Raw genomic sequence first — 24,235 nt, 5'->3', positions numbered from 1 at the left:
TCTTTTGGTAAAAACTTTCTTATATCCTCAAAAATTTTTTAGAATAACTGTTCACCAAAAAGACTTCCTTAAGGTCACAATACAATTTTCCTCTGATTTTTCTTTTTCTTCTCTCCCCCATGCTTCATTATTCTACAGCTATTTCAAAACTTTTTCTGCCTTGAATCCTTTCTCTTCCATGAACTCAATTCTTTGTGCCCTAACTTTTGCCTGAAATGCTCTTTCGAGTTTTCATTTCAGCGGGCTTGCTCTAACTTTTGTCTAAGCGGCCCTTTCGGGTTTTCCACTTAGCGAGCTCTCTTTTTTTTTGTTTTCTTTTTCTTGTTCTTTTTCTCTCTTTTTTTTTTTTTTTGAAATTAGACAATCACAATGATATTCGTATCAAGCACCTATTCTATCATGCTCACAAGACAATAGGTTAAATCATAACAATGCAGTTCAATTACTTAATCTTTTGATGTATCCCTCAAGACACAAACATTTACAATCATAATTAAATAAAACCTATTCCTAGTTAATGCAACAAAAACTTCTTTATCTATTCAGGTACACCATTACTCCCTCTTAAAAAAGGATTATATGATTTGTAGAATTTTTTTTAAAATTTCAGTGAAAGAAATATTAATAGATAATTATTTTTTATGTAAATACTAAACAAAAAGAGACATAGGGACAGATTAACGATGGAAAGTCCAACGATAAAAATTCTAATGATGAAAATGTTTTGCTGGTAATCCGTCGCTAATCATGACATTAGCAACAAAATTTAGCTGCACTTAATTTCATCGTTAATTTCAATAAAAGAATAATGGCATAATTAAAATTTATTGATATTTAAGTATTATTAAATTAAAACTTGATGGAAAATATTTTCTATATGTTGACCAATTATAAAATAAGAGATCATTTTCAGTTTAAAATGACTTGGATTTTCTTTAATATCTACAAATATAAAAATCAAATTTAATTTTTAATTAGTTATATATGTAAAATAATTAGTTATATATGTAAAATAAAATCAATGAATGAATATTCATTGATTTTTTAAAGGTTGAATCGGAGTCGTATTACTCTTCTTGTCGGCCAATGGCCATAACTTCCACACAAACACGACACGAATTGCAAAAGCTGAAGAATATGATGAGATGATGTAACTAAACGTTTGTCGTAATCACAAGCGGTGGAAATCACTAGTGCTTTTTTTTTCAAAATTTTTTTGATAATTACTGTTAAGAGCATTTTGGATTAGTTTTTGTACACCAAATTTAAATCTCCATTCCTCGTCCGACGATCTTAAAAGCACACTCTCTTACATTGACATGATAAACTTGCCTTGTCTTCAAATAATTTCTTGAAGTTTCTTAAAATCTCAAATAATTTCTATGCTGAAAAGGAACTACCATACATGCTTCCTTGAAGTTTCTGATGATCCCACTTGATAAAGATGCAGACAATCTCTTAGAAAATATGTTGCCATTTTATCTCTACCGGCTATTACAATAATTCTTCATGGTTAATCTACATTATTCAATTCCAGTTATTTCAGAATCCTCAATCTATCATTGGCAATGTTACAGGGGTAGAAAACAAGACTAGATTCCCCCCATTACCTGGATTCAATGGCATAAGTTTCTGAGCCTCTTAAGAATGATCCGCGCCACCATACCTGGAATGCTTTGCTGAGATTGGGGCATTCAGTCCCATGCTTGGAGAAACACCTGAACCATTCCATAAACAACGTGTACTGTTGCTTCCGAGGAAGTGTTAGGAGCATCTGACCCATGGCTTCTTCCTATGCCTTCATGTCCAACCCCTTTTTGCATCTCTGCAACCAACCAAAATCTGATGAAACCATGCCTGGAGAAGCCCCATTCTTGCCTCTGAGAGGCAATGCAATTTTCTGGTGCCCATTGCAATTAATAGTGCTGCAGAGATCCTGCTAAGCTCGTATCTGATCATTGGAGATGTAGTCTCATGCATTTTAAGCAGTTCCCCTTGATCTGCCCACATATCCACAAATTCCTCGCCCATCTGCTGATCAAGAAGGATTTCTAGCAACCAGTTGATGTTATCAACTTGTCGGGAGATGCGTTCAAGCAATGGTTTACCTGTTTCTCTTTTTGTTGCCTTCCGATTGGGTGAAGTGTTGGAGGCCTCCTCCAAAAGGGTGACTAGTGAACTTAGACAGGACAGACAAACAATATAGAGATCCTCCTTACTAAGTTCAGGTTGGTCCTTCTCATAGATTGAGCTTTTGCAAAAAAGATCCTTAACTAATGGCTTTAGTTCGTTTCTTGCATTGGCATACGTACAGGTGGCGATAGACCAAACTAGCTGTCTATATAACTTTTGTTGGAATTTTACTGAGTTACGTAAGTAGAGTCTAGCCAAAATGTCTTGAGTTGCTGTCTCCTCAAATTTAAACACTGAAAACAGAACCCTGAGTTTTTCCTCTTCTTCTCAGACCAAGGAACAGCCTCAAGTTATTTCAAACAGGACAAAACGCCTTTGGTAAACATGATGCCAGCAGATACCTAGAATAGTTTCAAAATAACTTGTTAGATGAATAAACACAATTACCAATAAAATACGAAACTCTTTAATATATGGCACAACACTAAATTTAAGTTCCTATAAATTTAAGTTCCTATTAGTTCTAATTTTGATCATTTTTCTATGCCACAAATAAAGGGCCCTTCTGGTATTCATTCTGATCTAGCTTTTGTCAAATTTTTTTTTTTAATTATTATTAAAACATGTTTGTTTTTGTTACTTGATGTCTTAAAGAGAAAAGCAGGTTTTTACAACAAAGAAAAACCACAAAAATTGTTTTCACTTGTTTCATTAATTCGTTTTTCAAGATTTACTACTGGACAACAACAACCAAAAACAACATGGATGCCAAATAGGCTCTAAATTTTACAATCTTTTTTTGAATTCCAGGTATTGCAAGGTATTCATAGGCCAAGTAAATTTGATATGTTGGAAATGCAGAATTTGAGAGTAATTTTTTTTTTTTTAATTTTAATATCAGCTATTCATATGCCCAGTAGATTTGTCAAACTCAAACACAATTCACAATCCAGATTCATCAGTTTGAATTGTTCAACTAACCATTAGTACTCTTTAGTTAAAAAATCTCAATTAGGGCTGTTCCATGCATTCTATGGATCAACTACATGTGAGATGTGACCTCAATATGTTCCTGAAATTTATTTGCAGTTAATCACTTCCCTTTAAAAGTTATGATGTATAATTTTAATTTGGGACTGAAATTGATAACAATATCAATTTGAGAAATTTAAGCTATGAATACTTCAGAGCATCCCTGGGCTTCATTGGCTAATGGAAACATTTTAAGTTGCATCTAGTTTGAAACAAATGTGATTCTGTGAGACCATGGATAGGTGTCTGGATAATTGGGTCCCTAAGCACTTAATTATTTTCTTATGAAAAGCCAATGTGGCACAAGCTTGTCCTTCAAAAAGCATAGTGATATATTATGAATGAGTTTCGGTTGCATATAGTGCAGTGTTATTGTGGAAACCCATATATATTTATTATTTATTGTTATTTTATTTTAATTAGCTGACAATAATTTAATATATTTATAAAAATATATATATTTTATTGGATGGTCTGCTTATTTATTTTTAAATATATATATTATTTTTGAAATTAAATATATATCTGCAATCTGAATAACCCAGTTCAATAATAATTCTTATCACATTCTACACCTAATAGAACTCTTAAAATATATATACCCTAATCATCTCTTCTGCTAAACTTTGCTCTCAAAACCTGTTTGTCACATCATTTTTCTACCAAATACTCTCAATAGGTATTTTCATTATCTTTTAATTATTATATATATATATATATATATAAATTTACGATTTATAATCCGATGTTTGCAAAGAATCCCTAAATTTTTATTTCTCTATTCATCACATTCGATTCTATTTTCAAGGTAAAAATTCTCATTCTTTATTCAATAATGGGTGAGTTTGATTTTATTTTCTTTCCTTGATTTGTTACAACTACTCTAGAAATTTATTTTCTCTTTGACCATTGGTATTGAATTGGGTTGATCATAATTACTGTGAGACGATAACTTTGAATTTAGATTATATATATATATAAAAGTTATTTTATTTTATTATTATTTGATATTTTTTTCTTATATTTTGAGTGTGTAGGATATTTGAATATTTAATCTGTTAGTTAAAATTGTCACTCTTCCATTGAGTATAACTATTATTTTGGAGGTTCCAGGTGAGTGGTAATTATAGTACATGACACCATTTTAGTCCCTTTTAAAATTTTTTAGCATTAAATTTGTTATTAAATGAAATTTTAAATCAATATTTTAACAATTATTTTACATGTGATTTTCTAGAGTTTTATTTTATTATTGAATTTTATTATTGAATTTTATTAAATAATTGATTTTGTCAACTATCTCTGCATTAGAGCCATTAGTATTCCTGGAACAGGCCTTTAATGTATTTATATTGATTGATATTTGACTATAAAATTTACCGATGTGTTACACTGAATTGATTTGAGATTAATTTGATTTTATTGACTCTCTGAAATTATTAAAATAAATTGTTGGAATTACACTATCGGTTATTATTTGCTATCTGAAATTTTTTATTGATTTTGATTGATTTGTACAAATTGATTTTCTGTTTTGAATTGGTACCTGTGCCCAGTATCTGTTTCTGTTATCTGGCCCCACCGTGTGGACTATCACAATATTAAGTTGCATTGTCGAGTCATGCATCATTGCAATTTATGGTTTGCATTAGTATCATATGCATTGATATATATGAAGGAGGAGTAAGGTATCTAATATCTGGTAGTATTAGTATGAGCATCTGGCCTTGGTGATGTGGAGTATCATTACCCTAGTGCACTGTAGCATAAAATTTTTATTGAATGAATTTCTTTTATATATATGTTTTATGAAATTATTTTATTAATGATTTGATAGCATGAGCATAATTTATTTGAATAGAAAATTTATTATAAAATTAATCAAGCGTTTGTCTGTTCCTATTCCGTTGTGTGCTATAATTATCATTCACTGAGCATTTAGCTCAAATCACATTTTCTCTATCTGTTATCTCTTTCAGATCAGTAGAATTCTACAGCTGATCCAAATATTCAGTCCATTTTCTGGAGAGAGACCAATCTTTGATTTGTTCTCATGGTATGCCCGAATTCATGTTTCCTCGGGCTAATAATTAGTTTAGTTTATTGAACAGTTTAAATTTTTATTTAAAATCTGTAGACACTCCGCAGTTTACTTATATGATATTTATGATGTTTATTCAGTATTTTGTTTATTTGGACTTTGTCTTTTTTTTTTTTTTTTTTGATTAGTAAGTAACAACATATTTGTTCAAGATACTCTGATAAGGCTTGCATGATTTAAAAATATTTAAATTATGCGCCGGTCAGGCTCAAAATTTTGGGTCGTGACAATTTTCAGTATCAGAAATACAATGATCAAATTTCATTTAGTACCACTGCATAGTTGTTGAGATAAAATTTTAGAAACACTAATCTAACTTAACTTAGTTACATAAGCTTATAAAAACCAAAAGAATTTCACCAAGTTTATCATTATAAGTGAAGAAGTTGAAACATAACAAATTTACATAACTTTTGAATGTGGGAATGAACGTAGACAGAGGTCAATGTTTGTGTCTATACAAATATGTGTGTGTTCAAGAGCACAGGTGCATGATTTATATATTTGTCTAATACAGTGATTCTCAACTCAAATCTACTAAAATCTTAATCTCAAACTGAATTCGTTAATACAGATCCCTTCTTTCAGCCCAACCTATTCATGGAATATTCCCCACAACATTCTTTGTCAAAATATTTAATGTCACAGTTTTTCTAGTTTTCACCTTTTCCTTCCCTTGTGCTTTTGACTACTGCTTCAGAAGATCTATGTAATCAAAACTTCTTTGACAACATTTCCTGAAATTTATCTTCAATTGATTGCAATCATTCATATTTTAAGGCTTCTTGTGTTATACCACTGGCAACCTAACATCCCATATTAGATACACTTGTATCCGTTTTAGTCCTAGTAACTAGAAAAATCCAAACCTAAGTCCATATTTTATTATGGCCAATGTTTGATCTTGCATCAATTACATACACAACTTCTATCAGTAGATTACAGCAGGACTAGGGAGGATTTATGCTAATTCTTCCAAATTGTTGAAATACCTTATATTTTAATCCAAAAAGTTTATTGGGTTGCCACATCAGCAATAAGATTTCTTGAATCTCAAATATATGCCAAGTCGTTAATTTGGGAGAATTGGTACAATCATCCTCTATGGCTCTACACCAACTTAAGCATGGCTATGATTGATACCAATGCTAGAAGCTGCGTATATAATTCATAAGGAAATAAAACATTGACTATAACTCAGAATTGCATCTAAGATTGGATTTCTCTAGTCATTAATCGTCCATTTTGTGCAAGTATTTCTTTATTCCCCTAATTTTGAATACCATGATGCATGGTTACTTTTATGACAAAATAACATATTTACAGCACAAAACAGTTTATAGCAGGACTCGTTAGTCAATTAGAATATTAGATGAACTTAATTATTTAATTAGTATTAAAATTTATTCACTAATAAAAATTGACAGAGAAATTAAATAGTTTAATAGAAAAAATATGAATAAAATCAATAGTATCTATTAATTGAATTCAATAATAATAATAATAATAATAATAATAATAATAATAATAATAAACAATTGTATTATTTATTTTTCATTGTTGAGTGTAATTAATTAACTTTATTTATTATTATTAATTTTAAAAAATTATATTATATTAATTTATAAAAAATATATTAATCTTTTTATAAAATATCATTATTTCTCACTAATTTAATATATATTTTCTCAAAATGATCACTTTACAAAAACAAATGTCAATTTAAAAAAAGAAAAAATTTCACTTATAAAAAAAATATGACTTTATAAAATACATAAAATAATATATAAAAATTAAAAATAATTTATTCTCAAGAAAAATTTTAAAACAAAATAACTATAAAATTTACGGTTATGAAACTTATGTAAAGTTCTATTCAGGACAATGCATCCAGTCTTGCATCTCGGCTTAAAAAGACTGATGTGCGGGAAATAGAGAGCTTTTATCAGCAGTACTATGAACACTATGTTAGAGCACTTGACCAGGGAGACCAGGCAGACAGATGACCACATAATTATTGTCATTTATTATAAATAATTTCATCGTTTTCTCCCCTTTTTCTCATCTTGTATTTTTGTGTGGATTGAACCTTTTGTTTATATTTCCTCTCAGAGCTCAACTTGGCAAAGCCTATCAGACAGCAGGAGTTCTTTTTGAAGTGCTGTGCGCTGTCAATAAGACAGAGAAAGTTGAAGAAGTTGCCCCCGAGGTTAGATTTATTTTTTATGTTTCCATTCTATGTTGTTGTGCTGGTGGCCTTTCTGCTGCATTTATCATATGCTTGCCATATTGATGGTCAGTGGAGTATGATATTTGCAATGATTTTACGGAGCAGATTATTGCTGCGGCTAGAGATGTCCAAGAAAAGAAAGAAATATATGCACCATACAACATTCTTCCCCTGGATTCTGCTGGGGCATCACAGTCTATCATGCAACTTGAAGAGGTAAGACCGCAAGACATCTCCCTATTTCTGCTGTTGGGAGTTTTTCCTGCATTATGTCTTTTTGCACTTTGTTTGATACTGCTTAAACTTTCCCTGTTTATCTATGCCAGGTGAAGGCTGCTGTTTCTGCACTGTGGAACACTCGTGGCTTGAACTGGCCTGCAGCATTTGAGCAGCAGAGGCAAAAAGCTGGGGATTTGGACCTTCTCGATTGGCTAAGAGCCATGTTTGGCTTCCAGGCATGTGTTTGACCCAAAAAATAAATGAACAGTAAATAAGCAAAAGAAATATTCATAGACAAGAAGTAATTATGGTATTCAGACGGTAATTAATGTGTTTATTGTTTATATTTGTGAATGCAGAGAGACAATGTCAGGAACCAGAGGGAGCATTTGATTTTACTACTTGCTGACAATCATATAAGGCTTAACCCCAAGCCGGAACCTCTTAATAAGGCATTTACTAATTTTTCATTTTACTCTTGTTATTATCTTAGATGCTTTTTTATGTTGAATTCGTAGTTTTGAGCTGAAGACATCATGCGATGTGTGTATATGTCAATTTTCATTTATTTTTTGTTCTTTATATATTCCTTTCAAGAGGTTTTCACTGCATATGTTATTCTGTTCTTCTTTTTGCATATATTCTTTATAAGAAGTTTCCAACTGCACATTTTATTTACTGACTGAGTTATGGTTAAAACTTTTCCTCTATGCAGCTAGATGAACGAGCTGTTGATGCTGTGATGAACAAGATTTTTAAAAATTACAAAAATTGGTGCAAGTTTTTAGGACGAAAACACAGTTTACGGTTAGATAAAACAATATCTTTATTTTTTGCTGAGGATTTTTCAACGCGTTCATAATTCAATGGAAGCTTCTTTAAATAGAACTCATAATATTGAGATCTGTGCATTTCTTATAGTCTCCCTCAAGGTCAACAAGAAATACAACAGAGAAAGATTCTGTACATGGGTCTATATCTTCTTATCTGGGGTGAGGCAGCCAATGTTCGCTTCATGCCAGAATGTGTTATAAATAGCTTGTATGTTAGATAGTATAGAGAGAAAGAATTTCTATATTATTAAAATATAAGAAAGTGAAGGAATGGCAAGAGTGAAATATGTATAGAATTATATATATATATATATATATATATATATATATATATATATATATATATATATAATTCAATATATATTATTCTATTATGGCACTTAACAAGTAGATGTGTCTGTTAATAGACAGACATATCAATTCTATACAAACAGTCACAACTGTTTGTATAGGTATCTGTTAATAAACAGACATGTCTATTCTATACAAATAGTCACAACTATTTGTATAGGTATCTTTTAATAAACAGACATGTCTATTACATAAACAGTTGTATCTATTGGAGATAGACAGATGTGTCTATCTAGTAAAGGTGCCATGACTTTTCATTCTTTATAAATATGGATGAGTTTTTTCAATCCAGATATACTACTTCTACTTCTTCTTCTTTTCTTCTAATCTCTCTAAATTCAGTTCATATAAAGAGTTCTTAAGGGAAATCTTCAGGAGTTCTTTGTCTGCACAGATTTCAGGCTTTGTTGTATCCTGGAGGTATATTGCCATAACCTTGCAGCAATCTAGTGGGGGCAATTAATACCTTAAAGATAGTGATTCATCACGCCTCAAAGCCTATTCTACACCCACTGCCTCAACAATTTTAAGGTATTAATCGCAATGGAGTCCAAGGCTGTTTCCGTGATGAATCAAGAGTTTGTGAAACTTGATCGTTTTGATGGGACAAACTATGTTCGCTGGAAAGACAAGATGCTATTCTTACTCACCACATTGAAGATTTCTTATATACTTGATCCAAGTCTGCCTGCTATTTCACCACCAACTCCAGAAGATTCTGAACAAGTGAAAGCAGATCGAGACAAACGTGAAGAAGATGAATTGCTATGCAGAGGTCATATTCTTAACAACTTGTCAGATAGGCTGTATGATCTATTTACTTCTGTCAAGTCTCCAATGGAAATCTGGAAATCACTGGAGTTCAAATACAACTCAGAAAAACAAGGTGTGGATAAATTTCTCATCATGAAATATTTTGAATTCCAAATGGTTGATAATATATCTGTTATGGATCAAGTCCATGAGTTACATGTCCTGGTTTCAAAACTTAAAGATTTGAAAGTGATAGTTCCTGAATCATTGCAAGTAGGAGGAATAATAGCAAAACTTCCTCCTAGTTGGAATGATTATAGGAAGAAATTACTGCATACCACAGAAGATTTTTCTCTTGAACAGATTCAGAAACACTTGCGCATTGAAGAAGAGACAAGAAATCGTGATAAGAAATTTGTTTCTGAATCTACTACAAAAGTTAATTTTGTGCAAGGAAGTCAGAATTTTCAAAAGAAAAATTCTGGAAGTAAGAGAAAGTTTTCTGAAGCAGCAGGCAACAGTACTAGTTATGGCAGCAACAGCAAATCAAAGAAAGGAAGAACTTGTTACAATTGTGGCAAGAAAGGGCACTACAAACGTGAATGCAGGTTTCTAAAGAAACATAAGAAAGAAGATACGAATAATAGTGCTCAGAATTCCAATAAAGCAAATATAGTTGAACAAACTACTGAATTGATTGCAATGATATCAGATTTGCATATTGGAATGGTAACAGAACTCAATATGGCTACAACAACCAAATCCAATGATTGGTGGTATGATTCTGGAGCTACTGTTCATGTTTGCAATGATAAGACTCAATTTAAAAATTATGAAGAAGTTGTAAATGGGCAGAAAGTTCTAATGGGCAATCATGATTCCGCTAAAGTGGTGGGAAAAGGAAGTGTTGAATTAAACTTCACTTCTGGAAAGAAGCTATTATTAGTAAATGTGTTGTATGTGCCAGAAATAAGGAAAAATCTTGTGTCTGCTAATCTGTTGTATAAGCAAGGTTATAAGGCTGTTCTGGAGTCCGATAAAATAATTGTGTCCATAAATGGACTATTTGTGGGAAAAGGTTACTCATGTGATGGAATGTTTAAACTCGATTAATAATAATATGAATATTTACATTTATCTTTGTTGAGTCATCTTTATCTTTATGGCATAATCGTTTAGCACATATTAGTTTTAAATCTTTAAAATTTATGGCTAAACATGGTTTAATTTCATATATAGATGATAATAAAAAATCTTGTGAAATCTGTATACAAGCAAAAATGATTAAGAAATCTTTTCCAAAAGTTAAAAGATCTTCTAAGTTATTAGAACTTGTGCATTCTGATATTTGTGAATTAAATGGAATATTGACTAAAGGAGGAAATAGATATTTTATAACTTTCATAGATGATTTCTCCAAATATACTTATGTTTATTTAATGAAAAATAAAGATCAAGCATTCCAAATGTTTCAGATTTATAAATCTGAAGTTGAGAATCAAAAAGAAAAAAAAATCAAAATTTTGAGAAGTGACAGAGGTGGTGAGTATTTTTCCAATGAATTTTCTTCATTTTGTGAAGAAAATGGAATTATACATCAAATAAGTGCACCTTATACACCACAACAAAATGGGTTGGCAGAAAGAAAGAATAGAACCTTAGTGGATATGCTTAATTCTATGCTTGTGAAATCTAATTTGCCAACAAACTTATGGGGAGAAGCTTTACTTACTGCTTGTCACTTACATAATAGAATTCCTTCTAGAAAATTTAAGATTTCTCCATATGAATTATGGAAAAATAGAAAACCTAACTTGAACTATTTAAGAGTGTGGGGCTGTTTAGCATATTATAGAGTTTCAGATCCTAAAAGGACTAAATTAGGTCCTAGAGCTTTGAAAGGAGTTTTTGTTGGTTATGCCGAAAATTCCAAAGCTTATAGAATTTTAAATTTAGACTTAAATGTAATTGTAGAATCTAGGGATGTTGAATTTATTGAAAATAAATTTCATAATGACCCTATACATGAGCCCATGAATAGTTCAAGTCAAAGCAATGGTTCTAGTATTGATATTAATTTTGAATCGACGTCTAGCAACAAAAGAAAGTTAGATTCTTCTAATAAAATTAGAAGAAGTCAACGTATTAGAAAAGAAAATAATTTACATCCAGATTTTATATCTTCTCAGACCATTGTTTTTCTGGTAGAAGGCAATAGGTCAGTTGTACTTAACAAAATACCAATTTTGTTAAATGTAGAAGATGATCCTAAAACGTTTCAAGAGGCAATGACTACAACGGATGTGGCCTTTTGGAAAGAGGCAATCAATGATGAAATGGATTCATTATTATTTAATAATACATGGGTTCTAGTTGATTTGCCACCTGGTTCTAAACCAATAGGATGTAAATGGGTTTTCAGAAGAAAATATAACACAGATGGATCGATTCAAACTTTTAAAGCTAGATTGGTTGCAAAGGGTTTTAAACAAAAAGAGGGAATTGACTACTTTGATACATATGCACCAGTGGCTAGAATAACATCTATTAGAGTACTTTTATCTTTAGCATCAATATATAATTTATATGTACATCAAATGGATGTTAAGACAGCTTTTCTAAATGGTGACTTAGAAGAAGAAGTTTATATGGAGCAACCAGAAGGATTTGTTTTACCAGGGAATGAAAGAAAAGTTTGTAAATTAATTAAATCTTTATATGGTTTAAAACAAGCACCGAAACAATGGCATGAGAAATTTGATTCTGCAATTTTGGAATATGGCTTTAAACATAATAGTGCTGATAAATGTATTTATTCCAAATTTATGATCATTTTGGTGTGATAATTTGTCTTTATGTTGATGACATGCTTATAATTGGAACAAATATGGAAGGTGTGAATGATACAAAGAAGTATCTAACCTCAAAATTTAAAATGAAAGATTTAAAAGAGGTAGATACAATCTTAGGTATCAAAGTAAAAAAAACATAGTGGGGGTTTTGCTCTTTGCCAATCTCATTATATTGAGAAAATATTAAATAAATTTAATCATTTAAAAGTCAAAGAAGCAAAAACTCCATATGATGTTTCTTCCCAATTAACTGAAAATTCTGGCAGGGCAATTGCTCAAATTGAGTATGCTAGTGCAATTGGTAGCTTAATGTATGCTATGCATTGCACTAGACCTGATATTGCTTTTGCAGTATGTAAATTATCAAGATACACTAGTAAGCCTAGTATTGAACATTGGAAAGCAATTTCAAGGGTTCTTGGTTATTTAAAAAGAACTATAAACTTTGGTTTATTTTATAATAAATTTCCAATTGTGTTAGAAGGTTATACAGATGCTAGCTGGATAACTAGTATTAATGATAATCAATCAACTTCCGGTTGGGTTTTTACCTTAGGAGGATGTGCTATTTCTTGGGCATCAAAGAAACAAACTTGTATAACCCATTCTATAATGGAATCAGAATTTATAGCTCTAGCAGCAGCTGGTAAGGAGGCAGAATGGCTGAGAAATTTTTTATTAGATATCAAGTTGTGGCCACTGTTTCCTTACATTGTGATAGTCAAGCAACAATGTCTAGAGCTTATAATAAAATTTATAATGGAAAGTCTAGACATATTAGCTTAAGACATGAGTATGTGAGACAATTAATCTCTGATGGAATTATTACTATTACTTATGTCAAATCTTGTAATAATCTGGCAGATCCGTTTACAAAAGGGCTCTCGAGAGATATGATAAAAATACATGTGCTGGATTAGGATTAAAAATATTCCATTAAATTTACTAATGATGGGAACCCTACTTTATAGTATTATTACTAAATAAAGTTTAAAGGGTAACAACAAGTCATTAGTAAATGTTGTAATTAAGTACTTAGTGTATTAAGTTAATGGAATGAGGATGAGTATTTATACTCTTAATGAAGTTTAAAATTATTACAAAGGAAACTTCACCTATATGAACATAGGAAGTGGTGCCGCTTCAACAAAAGTGAGAATAACTTTGTAAATGTTCATGAAAACAGGAGGTAGCACAAGGCCATATTCGTGCTAAAACTTTGGTGAACTTTTTAAGTCGAACTAATTGATTCGTGTGTGTAGTATTTTTGGTTCTATTTAATAGGAATCTAGGTTTAAGCTAAGGCCACCATGATTTCTTTAGAACTTTGAAATACTTACACTAAGGAAAAGTTTAAATCGAAAGATACTTTTCATTATGCATGAAACAATGGGATCTAACAATACAAGCTAAGTGGGGGATTGTTATAAATAGCTTGTATGTTAGATAGTATAGAGAGAAAGAATTTCTATATTATTAAAATATAAGAAAGTGAAGGAATGGCAAGAGTGAAATATGTATAGAATTAAATATATATATATATATATATATATATATATATATATATATAATTCAATATATATATAATTCAATATATATTATTCTATTATGGCACTTAACAAGTAGATGTGTCTGTTAATAGACAGACATATCAATTCTATACAAACAGTCACAACTGTTTGTATAGGTATCTGTTAATAAACAGACATGTCTATTCTATACAAATAGTCACAACTATTTGTATAGGTATCTTTTAATAAACAGACATGTCTATTACATAAACAGTTGTATCTATTGGAGATAGACAGATGTGTCTATCTAGTAAAGGTGCCATGACTTTTCATTCTTTATAAATATGGATGAGTTTTTTCAATCCAGATATACTACTTCTACTTCTTCTTCTTTTCTTCTAATCTCTCTAAATTCAGTTCATATAAAGAGTTCTTAAGGGAAATCTTCAGGAGTTGCTGTCTGCAGATTTCAGGCTTTGTTGTATCCTGGAGGTATATTGCCATAACCTTGCAGCAATCTAGTGGGGGCAATTAATACCTTAAAGATAGTGATTCATCACGCCTCAAAGCCTATTCTACACCCACTGCCTCAACAGAATGTCTATGCTATATTTTTCACAATGTAAGTGCTCATAATGCTACCCATGGATTTGTTGTTTATTGTTTATAGTGACCAGAATATGTTCTGATTTATTAAGAGTTCCATAAGAATCTTGTTACATATGTTCAGATGGCGTATGAACTTCATGGCCTGTTGGCCGGAAATGTAAGCATTGTTACCGGAGAAAATATCAAGCCTTCTTATGGTGGAGATGACGAGGCATTCTTGAGGAAGGTCATAACGCCAATTTACCGTGTCATTCAAAAGGTATGTTTTGCATACTAGCAACACCAGTTCGAATAATGCAGTCAAACTTCAGGTCTTTCTGTTCTAAATATGAAAAATGTGCTTTAATTATTCCAGGAAGCCAGTAAGTGCCAAAATGGAAAAGCTTCACACACAAAGTGGTGCAATTATGATGATCTTAATGAGTATTTTTGGTTAGTTTGATTTAATAGAATTCTTATTTGTCATGAGAAATTTGGTAGTTTTTAAGTTACTTGTAACGTTAAATGCTTGGTTTTGCTATACGTTGTTCAGGTCAACTGATTGCTTCTCCCTTGGTTGGCCTATGCGCGATGATGGAACTTTTTTAGATCAACACAGGACATGGCACAGGTAAAACTCAACTTTTTACTTGAATTGATCTTCTGGTCTCTTCTTCATATAATTGCTATTACAGGGAAGAAAGGCTTCTCCAAGAAAATCTGGAAGCACAGGCAAATCTTATTTTGTGGAAACCCGAGCTTTTTGGCACATCTTTCGAAGTTTTGACCTATTGTGGACATTTTACATACTAGCTCTTCAGGTATTCGGTTTGATAGAGCAGATATTCTAATTTTGTACACTCTTCTAATAATTTTGAACACTAGGGCAAATTAATAGATAAACTGTTTATTGCAGGCAATGGTTATCTTTGCTTGGAGTGGGGCCTCATTTTCAGAAATTCTTCAAAAGGATGTCTTATATAGCATATCCAGTATCTTCATTACAGCAGCCTTTCTTCGCTTTCTTCAAAGTAACGTATTTTTACTTGATACTTCGTCTAAAATTGTTGTTCTTCTCATCTTTCAAATATCAAGTGGACATGTAATTGTTTTTGCATTCATTGTTAACGATGCAAGGGTAATATTGTAAACTTTAGAAATTTGGCTTTTTAAATGGGATAAATGGGTAATGGTTAAATTTGAAATCCCAAACTGAAACGTTCCACTAAAAATTCAGCATTGAGGGAATAGCTGGAATGATTGATTTGAAGCCATTTGGTGTGCTGTCTTAATGCAAATTTAGGTAAGTTGCTCTAATAGTAACCTAATTTTGTACAATCACCTTTGCATTTGGTGCTTCGGAATCGTAGAACCTCTTTTTTTTTATATATTATTTTTTTTTCACTACTTGGTGAAAAGAGAATTGAGTATAAAAAGTGCAATGGATATGCGCAGCAAAATCTCTAAGCCTTTAATTTTCCAATGCTTTTATGGCATTCTCATTGCATTATTTAGCTTCTTTGACAAACTTCTGACTGTTACCCGACTTTTGTACTGAATGATTTCTGTCCATTTGTTATTATTAGTAGCAGTAGTAGTAGTAGTCCACATTATATATTTGGTGGCTACTGATAATGGTTGACTAGATTTGTCGTTGGAGTTGGGAGAGAACAAATTTAGCTAATAGCATTGCAAATAAAATCTGGCACTTTTCTGAAGTTTTTTGTTCTCTAAAGCTCATACCATCCAATTTCAACCCATTATCTGTTTTGTGGCATTACTTTAGGTGAATAGTGCTTACATTTCAAGTCTAGCGTTCATCTCTTTTTTTGTTTCCTTTTTAGGTATTTTGGACCTTCTTCTGAACTTTCCGGGGTTCCATAGATGGAAATTCACTGATGTGCTGAGAAACATGCTGAAGATAATTGTTAGTCTCGCATGGTTCATTATTCTTCCATTGTGTTATGCACAGGCCTTCAACGTGTCCCGGAGGAGAATCAGAGATTCATTGTCATTCCTTCGTGATGTGAAGGAAATCCCTCCCCTATACGTTATAGCTGTGGTAGTATATTTGATTCCAAATATTTTGGCTGCTGCTTTGTTTATCTTTCCCATGTTTCGAAGATGGATTGAGAACTCAGACTGGCTTGTTGTCAGATTCCTTTTGTGGTGGTCACAGGTATTTATGATTTCCTGCTTCTTTTCTCTCATTGCTATTGCATTCATCATGTCTCTAATTTGGGTCTAAAGCACTGAATTGCATTTGAACTGACTTTAAAATTAGCTTTGTAAGTACTATGTTCTCAGAATCACTCTTCAGTATTCATTTCTTAATACAAGTTCAAAAGTTCCTTCACCCTTTAGTTTTTTTTTTTTTTTTAATACAATTATCCCTAGCAAGTTGCAAATTTCTGAGATAGAAGAAAATGTTATATTTTGTCTTGTTTTAATTCATTTATTTGTTTGCAGCCAAGAATTTATGTTGGGAGGGGGATGCACGAAAGTCAATTTGCACTTATAAAGTATGTTTGAAAAGAATTTGTTATTTATAGTGATTGTATGTAATCATGAATTTCTTTGGTCACAATTTTGTTGGCTGTGTAAATCTACATTTTGATTTCAGGTATACCTTTTTCTGGGTGCTACTTTTGTGTTCAAAATTTGCATTCAGCTATTTTATCCAGGTTGGCTTTAGTTGTTCAGTCATCATCATCATTAATATTAATTGTTACAATGCAACATAGACAAGAGGACTGTTGGGTTCACTTCTAACACACATGTTCCTTCTCTAGATAAAACCTCTGGTAAAGCCAACTAAAGATATAATGAACATTAAGCATGTAGATTACAAGTGGCATGAGTTTTTCCCAAACGGTACTTGGCTGCTTTTACTTCCTCAATTATAGCTTTTCAACTAAAATTTCAATCTACTTTAACAATTATCTTGCGAGTCTATGCTGATAATTATCTCATGAATCTAGCGAAACACAATTATGGAGCAGTTTTGTCCCTCTGGGCACCAGTAATCTTGGTGTGTCTTCTCCTTCATTATTCCTAACTTTGGTTTAATATTGGTTACTTTTTCTTAGTTGTGCAGAAACATATGTCTTCCATGGTGTAAAGATATATGTACATTGTAATGCAGGTCTATTTTATGGATACTCAAATATGGTATGCTGTTTTCTCAACTATATATGGTGGCTTTCTTGGAGCTTTTGATCGCTTAGGAGAGGTAAATCACTCAAATAGTTATTTATTTAATCTTTTTTCATGTTTGTGTTTAAAGTAATGAACCATGGTACATTTTATGGAAGAAGTCATTTGGGCATATTTATCTTGCTTTCATGTCATAGATTCCTTTATTATGAGATTAATCAAGTATCATTCATGCACACTTTCTTTTTTGGCGAAACTATGGTTTGTTAATAAAAATTGGAAATTGAAAAAAATTATTAGAAGCTCAATATAAAATTTTAGTGTTGTACAATAGGCCATCCTATCTAGCTATTTTCTTCATCTCCCATATCAAAATTATTTCAAAGTTGTAACGTGTAGTAATATTCTGAGATTCTGAGATTCTGAGAATGGCTAAATGGCATATAACTGCTACAAAAGTAGGCATTATTATGTTATGTATTCTCCGCTAATGCAAGCCAAGTATTGCTAGATATTTGAAGCTACACTATTAAATTGATTTTCCAAAGTTTAGTACTGATGTCAACCCTTTTTTTAATCTAAGGTTCTGTAAGACATGCTTTAGTTGTTGAAGGTATAAATATTATTTCATTTTACATTCAACTAGGAGTGGCTTCTCAGTTCTCATAATAGCACCCACCAAAATTTGGACTGCACAATGGGATAGCCAACTCCTATCCCATAAATTTTCCCTCCCATCTAAATGGAAGTTGAATCCAAAAGCTCCAATTTGTTATTGCAACATCAAACAACTGGGTGTTCCCATGGGGACAAGGGTAAAATTCTCAGTGAAATGACTACTGCTTGACTTGGTTTTTGTGAACCTGGGATATAAACTATGTGGTGTGCTGATTTGTTCATTTTTCTTTTTCCCTTACAGATAAGAACTCTAGGCATGCTAAGATCACGGTTCCAATCCTTACCTGGTGCATTTAACTCATATTTGGTGCCTTCTGATAAGACAAAAAAGAAGAGGTTTTCTTTTTCAAAGAGATTCGCTGAGGTTTGAACTCATGTTTAGAAGTGTTTGGTACTAATATGTATGATTATCTGCATATACTTCAATTAGTATAAATTTCTGCCTGTGTAGGTTTCAGCAAGCAGGAGAAGTGATGCTGCAAAATTTGCTCAGTTATGGAATGAAGTAATATGTAGTTTCCGTGAAGAAGATCTCATTAGTGACAGGAAAAGCCCCTTAACAAAAATATATTTTTTTAATTTTTTCAGGCAACATCTTTATCTTCCAGCTGTTGAGACTAATATGGTTATTCTTCGAATCCAGGGAGATGGATTTGTTGCTAGTTCCTTATTCATCAGATCCTAGCCTCAAATTAATTCAGTGGCCTCCCTTTCTGCTAGCAAGCAAGGTCTCCGTATTCGCCTCTGAATATTTAAATACATTTTTTTTTGTTTATTTTACATTTGTTACAAAAGAGGGTCAGAACCCTGAACTAGATGGAACACATGCAGTGTATATAATTAGCCATCCTATCAACTCCCAAATTCCCTTCTGCTAAATGTGGTACAACTTGACAGTTCAGTTCTTTGCAATATATTGGTGGATACTCTTTACCAGATGCCCACTGGGTTTGCTCATGTTACATCCCTGGGAAATCACGTCAACTGCTAGCATGGTGTCCGTCTCAAAAGAAGTTGCTTGAGCCCCAATTCCCAATCCCGCTGAAGAGTTGTAAAAATGCCTCATAACTCTGCCCTAACTGCTGTACATTCCCCTATAAGAATTGTGAAACTCAATAAACAAGTTCCATTTGAATAATGATATATGCCAACAGCACTAGCTAGGCCAGTGGAGAGGCTTTAAAATCTCCTTCTATATTAATCTTGATCCAGCTAGACGGATGAGGAAACCAGCCCACTAAAAGCTCTTGCCTTTTGCAACTATTAACATTTATTACACAAGACAAACTCCCTTGCATCTATGACTTCTTTTGTCCTCTGTGACATCACTCTGATTGGATATGTTGGTTGTTTTAGTTGTTGACATTTTCTACTTTTTCAGATCCCAATAGCTTTGGATATGGCAGCTCAGTTTCGGTCAAAGGATGCTGATCTCTGGAAACGCATTTGTGCTGATGAATACATGAAATGTGCTGTGATAGAATGCTACGAATCCTTCAAGCATGTCCTCAATGTTCTGGTGGTTGGAGAAAATGAGAAAGGTTTTTCTTATACTCTGTTTGTATGGGATAATACACTTCCATTTTTTAATTTTTTTTCCCTTTAGATTGTAGCTTAAGGTACTTGCATATGTAACGGGACCACCAAGTTGGGGCTGTTGAAATTCCATTGTTTTTGGTTGATAATCGCCATAGCTTCATGAAGTTACAATTTGCTTTTACTCTTTAGATTGGCTCTAGAATGAAAAACTATAAGTTTGAGGTGTCTAGTACTTTAGTTTTTTATATTCCACACTAGTTGCTCCCTTAGATATCAGGATATCACCTGATGATTATTTTCTTTTTCTCACCACCACTATTGCTTCCTCCTCTTCTAAATGTGCATGCCAGAGTTGGAAAACTTGCAAAATTGAGGTGCCTAGTACTCTAGTTGTTTAAATTCCATGCTAGTTGCTCCTTTAAAAAATAAGATTCTCATTGATAATTATTTTTTTTGTTTTCACTACCACTATATTTTAATTGTTTAATTGTTTAATTGTTTTTTAGTATGCCCTCTCCTCCAAATATGCAACTTGAAGCTTAATTTAATTGTTTGATTTTCTTTCTTTCTTCCTTTCTTTGTTTTTGTTTTAAAATTTCTCTTAGCACCATTCTATGTTAAATTCCACTATCTTTTTTAGTACTAGCACAAAACAAGTCTGGGTTCTTTTATAAGTATTTGGCATTCCTTAGTTTAGGAAGATGCGTTGTCCTCCTGCTCCAAGTTTTATATCATGTAGAATTATTACTTGAATTGAAGTGTTTGCTTTTTATTCTATTCTTCTTTTAGAAATAATATCTAGTGAATTGTCATTTATTTAGAGAGGTGTGATTTGATCGTACTCTGTGCTACAATGTCACAGGATAATTGGCATTATCGTTAAAGAAATCGAAAGCAACATTTCAAAGAATACATTTCTTACAAATTTCAGAATGGGTCCCTTACCTGCTCTTTGCAAGAAATTTGTGGAGCTTGTGGAGATTTTGGTGAGTCATTTGTACTATTAGTGACTCCATGTTGGTTTACTAAATATGAATTTCTGTCACATGGTTGAAAATTTACCACTTCTTTTCATGCTGGAGAAAGATGGTGATCCATCCAAGCGAGATAATGTGGAATTATTGCTGCTGGACATGTTAGAAGTAGTTAACCGTGATATGATGGTGAATGAGAATCGGTTGGTAAACCTTGTCTCATTCTATTTGGATTTGGTGTTTCAATCTATCTGTTTTCTATATGAAAACCAACAATGCTGCTTTTTCCTTATATAATGATAAACAGCGAATTGGTAGACCTTGGACATGGCGGAAAGGATTCAGGAAGGCAACTTTTTTCTGGTACTGATGCAAAACCTGCTATAATGTTCCCTCCTGTAGTTACAGCACAGTGGGATGAACAGGTATATTTGTATTGGCGTAGTGATGAATTAAAATTAGAAGAAAAAGTATAATTTAATCTTTCATTATATGTAAGCATTGGTGAATTTTTTCTTATTGTTCTTTTAGATAAGGCGTCTTCATCTTCTTTTGACTGTAAAAGAATCTGCTATGGATGTACCAACAAACCTTGAAGCACGTAGAAGGATTTCATTCTTCACGAATTCCTTGTTTATGGATATGCCACGTGCTCCCCGAGTCCGTAAAATGCTTTCATTCAGGTGCAGTTTATATATCAATTATAGTCCTAGAGTTGTTTTATAAGGTTGATTTTTAGTAGGACTGGACATGTTCTTTGCCTATTGCACATTTACTATTATAGCAAAATTAGTTTCTATTCTCATATTTCTGTTGGAAGTACATATTGGACTTCTAGATATTGAATGGATCTGAATATTTCAAGGAGGTGAAATTCTGATGTGTTTCTTCAAGCAAAGTAAACATATTTTACTCAATTAAGATTACTTTTCATGCCATGGACAGTGTCATGACCCCATATTACAGTGAAGAGACTATTTATTCGAAATCTGACCTTGAAATGGAGAATGAAGATGGTGTATCAATCATTTACTACTTGCAAAAGATCTACCCAGGTAGTATAGCTTTTTAATCTATCATTGTGTGTTTTATGACTTACATATGTTTTCAATGGGTATTGGTATTACCTTTTTAATAACCATCTGGCAACTTTGATAGATGAATGGAACAACTTCATGGAACGACTCAATTGTAAAAAGGAGAGTGAAATTTGGGAAAATGAAGAAAACATTTTGCTTCTACGTCATTGGGCCTCCTTAAGAGGTCAAACTCTTTTCCGCACAGGTGATTGATGCATTCATTTTCTCAAACCAAATTTCTTTATCATTTTATTGTGTGCACTACTAATGATTATATGTTTTGCAGTTAGAGGGATGATGTATTACAGACGGGCTTTGAAACTTCAGGCCTTCCTTGATATGGCTAGAGAGACTGGTAATGGGATAAATGCTTTTCGCCATAATATTTGAGAAATTTTTGTAGACTTCAAACATGGAACATTTTCTCATTTTCTGCAATTAGGCCTCATGAGCAAATTGATTGTAAAAGAGTGTCCCTGCGCAGGATATTTTAATCATTTAGCTTTAAGAGTAGCCTTATGCAGATAAAATCTGATTGTTGCTTTTGATTTAGGCTTTCAACTTTTATTTGCATTTTTCATTTGCTTGATTGGGCTAAAAATAACAGAATTACACATTGAGTGATAAAGGTCTAGTATGTATGGTTGTTTACAAAAATGGCATCAAAGGGATCTTTTAGTGAAATTTGAGGAAGGTCATGACCCAAATCAGCACATAAATTCAAATGAGTATGGAATGAAAATGAATAATAGTCATGCATTAATTGCATTATGAATCTTACCAACCAGTTTGAAGAAAATTCAGGTCACTATATCTGACTTCGGGTCAGAGAATTATTTTTTTTGTTTTCCTTTTTTTTGATAAGCATTAAAAATTAAATCATATCTTCAAAAATAATGAGAAGAGAAAAATGAAAATGAAAATACCTGTTGTAAGGCAATTGTTTATGAATCAATTTACTTCCCAAATTGAGATGATTACTGACGTCCCAAAATATGTCCAAGAGGGGGGTGAATTGGACTTTAAAAATAATTTTCGGTTCTTGCTCAAAACCTTTGAAAATTGCAGCTAGGTTCAACTCAATTGACTAACATAAAATATGAACAATACAACTCTATTGACAATTTAATTCAAGGTTAGCCTATATGCAATCAGTAAACTGATTTAACAAATTATATCAGCATTCAGCAGAGATATCAGTAATCTGGATAAGTTTTTAACACAGCAACCAGAGCAGTATACCAAATATACTAACTGACAGCAGATCAAACAACAAGCAGATTAAATCAGATATCAGCAGATTTAGCGATAAAGCAGATTTAGCAAGAAACGATTTTCTCAGTTAAACAAGATTATCAGCAAACAATATCAACTGTCATATCAGCAAGAGCATATCAATCATAAAGTTAAATTGCATAAATGTAAAGAGCAAGGGTTGAGAAAATGAACACTGAAATTTTTATAGTGGTTCGGCTTCAATTAGCCTACATCCACTCTCTCAAAGATCCCACTTTGAGTCTTCACTTCACTATTCTTCTCTTTTAAAGGCAAGAGACAAAAGCTCTTTACAATTCTTCTCACCAAAGCTTTTACAAGTAGCTTCACACTTCTACCAAGTGTTATCCCAACACTTTATCACAACCAAGCTTCAATAGGTGCTTGAATGACCTCTCATAAATGATAATAATGTGTTTAAAACTCACTCTCACTCAATACAACAAAATCTATAAAGAAGAGTTGAGTAAATAAGTCAATGATGAGCAATAAAACACTTTGAGCACTTTGAATGAAAGCTTTTATGATTTTGAACAGTAGAGGGACTTTCATTAAGTGCAAAATGGCCAAAGGAAGGTGTATTTATAGCTTTGGAACGTTTTTTACCGTTGCAGAACTCATTTGAATGTTACAGATACGAATTTCAAGAAAATAGCCATTATTTTGTCGTTTTCTGCGATGTTGTGCAGAGTTGAGACAGTTAGCATACTTGAGAAAATAGCAAACCAGTTAGCATACTAAAATAAGTAGCAAACCAGTTAGCATACCAGGAAAACTTTTCTGCATTACTTTCAAAACTATAAAACTTTACACCAAATCATAGTCAAACACTTTTTTTAGGCCAATAATGATATTTAAAAGAAAATCTTTTGAGGGATTGAAAATAAGCATCATTGACTTTTACTCCTCAATTCTTTTCACAAGTAATCCT

The 24,235-nt window shown here is 32.2% G+C and overlaps 2 pseudogenes; one reads left to right on the top strand and one right to left on the bottom strand.

Moving 5' to 3' along the window:
- Positions 1-1,458: 1,458 nt before the first annotated feature.
- Positions 1,459-3,355, bottom strand: LOC131181432 (BTB/POZ domain-containing protein At2g13690-like; annotated as a pseudogene).
- Positions 3,356-6,392: 3,037 nt separating this feature from the next.
- The window catches only part of LOC131181431 (callose synthase 5-like), a 52,333-nt pseudogene continuing 34,490 nt past the window's right edge, over positions 6,393-24,235 (top strand).

Source organism: Hevea brasiliensis, chromosome 7 (genome assembly GCF_030052815.1).
Source record: "Hevea brasiliensis isolate MT/VB/25A 57/8 chromosome 7, ASM3005281v1, whole genome shotgun sequence".
Classification (NCBI taxonomy): domain Eukaryota; kingdom Viridiplantae; phylum Streptophyta; class Magnoliopsida; order Malpighiales; family Euphorbiaceae; genus Hevea; species Hevea brasiliensis.
This window is presented reverse-complemented; position numbering and strand designations above follow the sequence as displayed.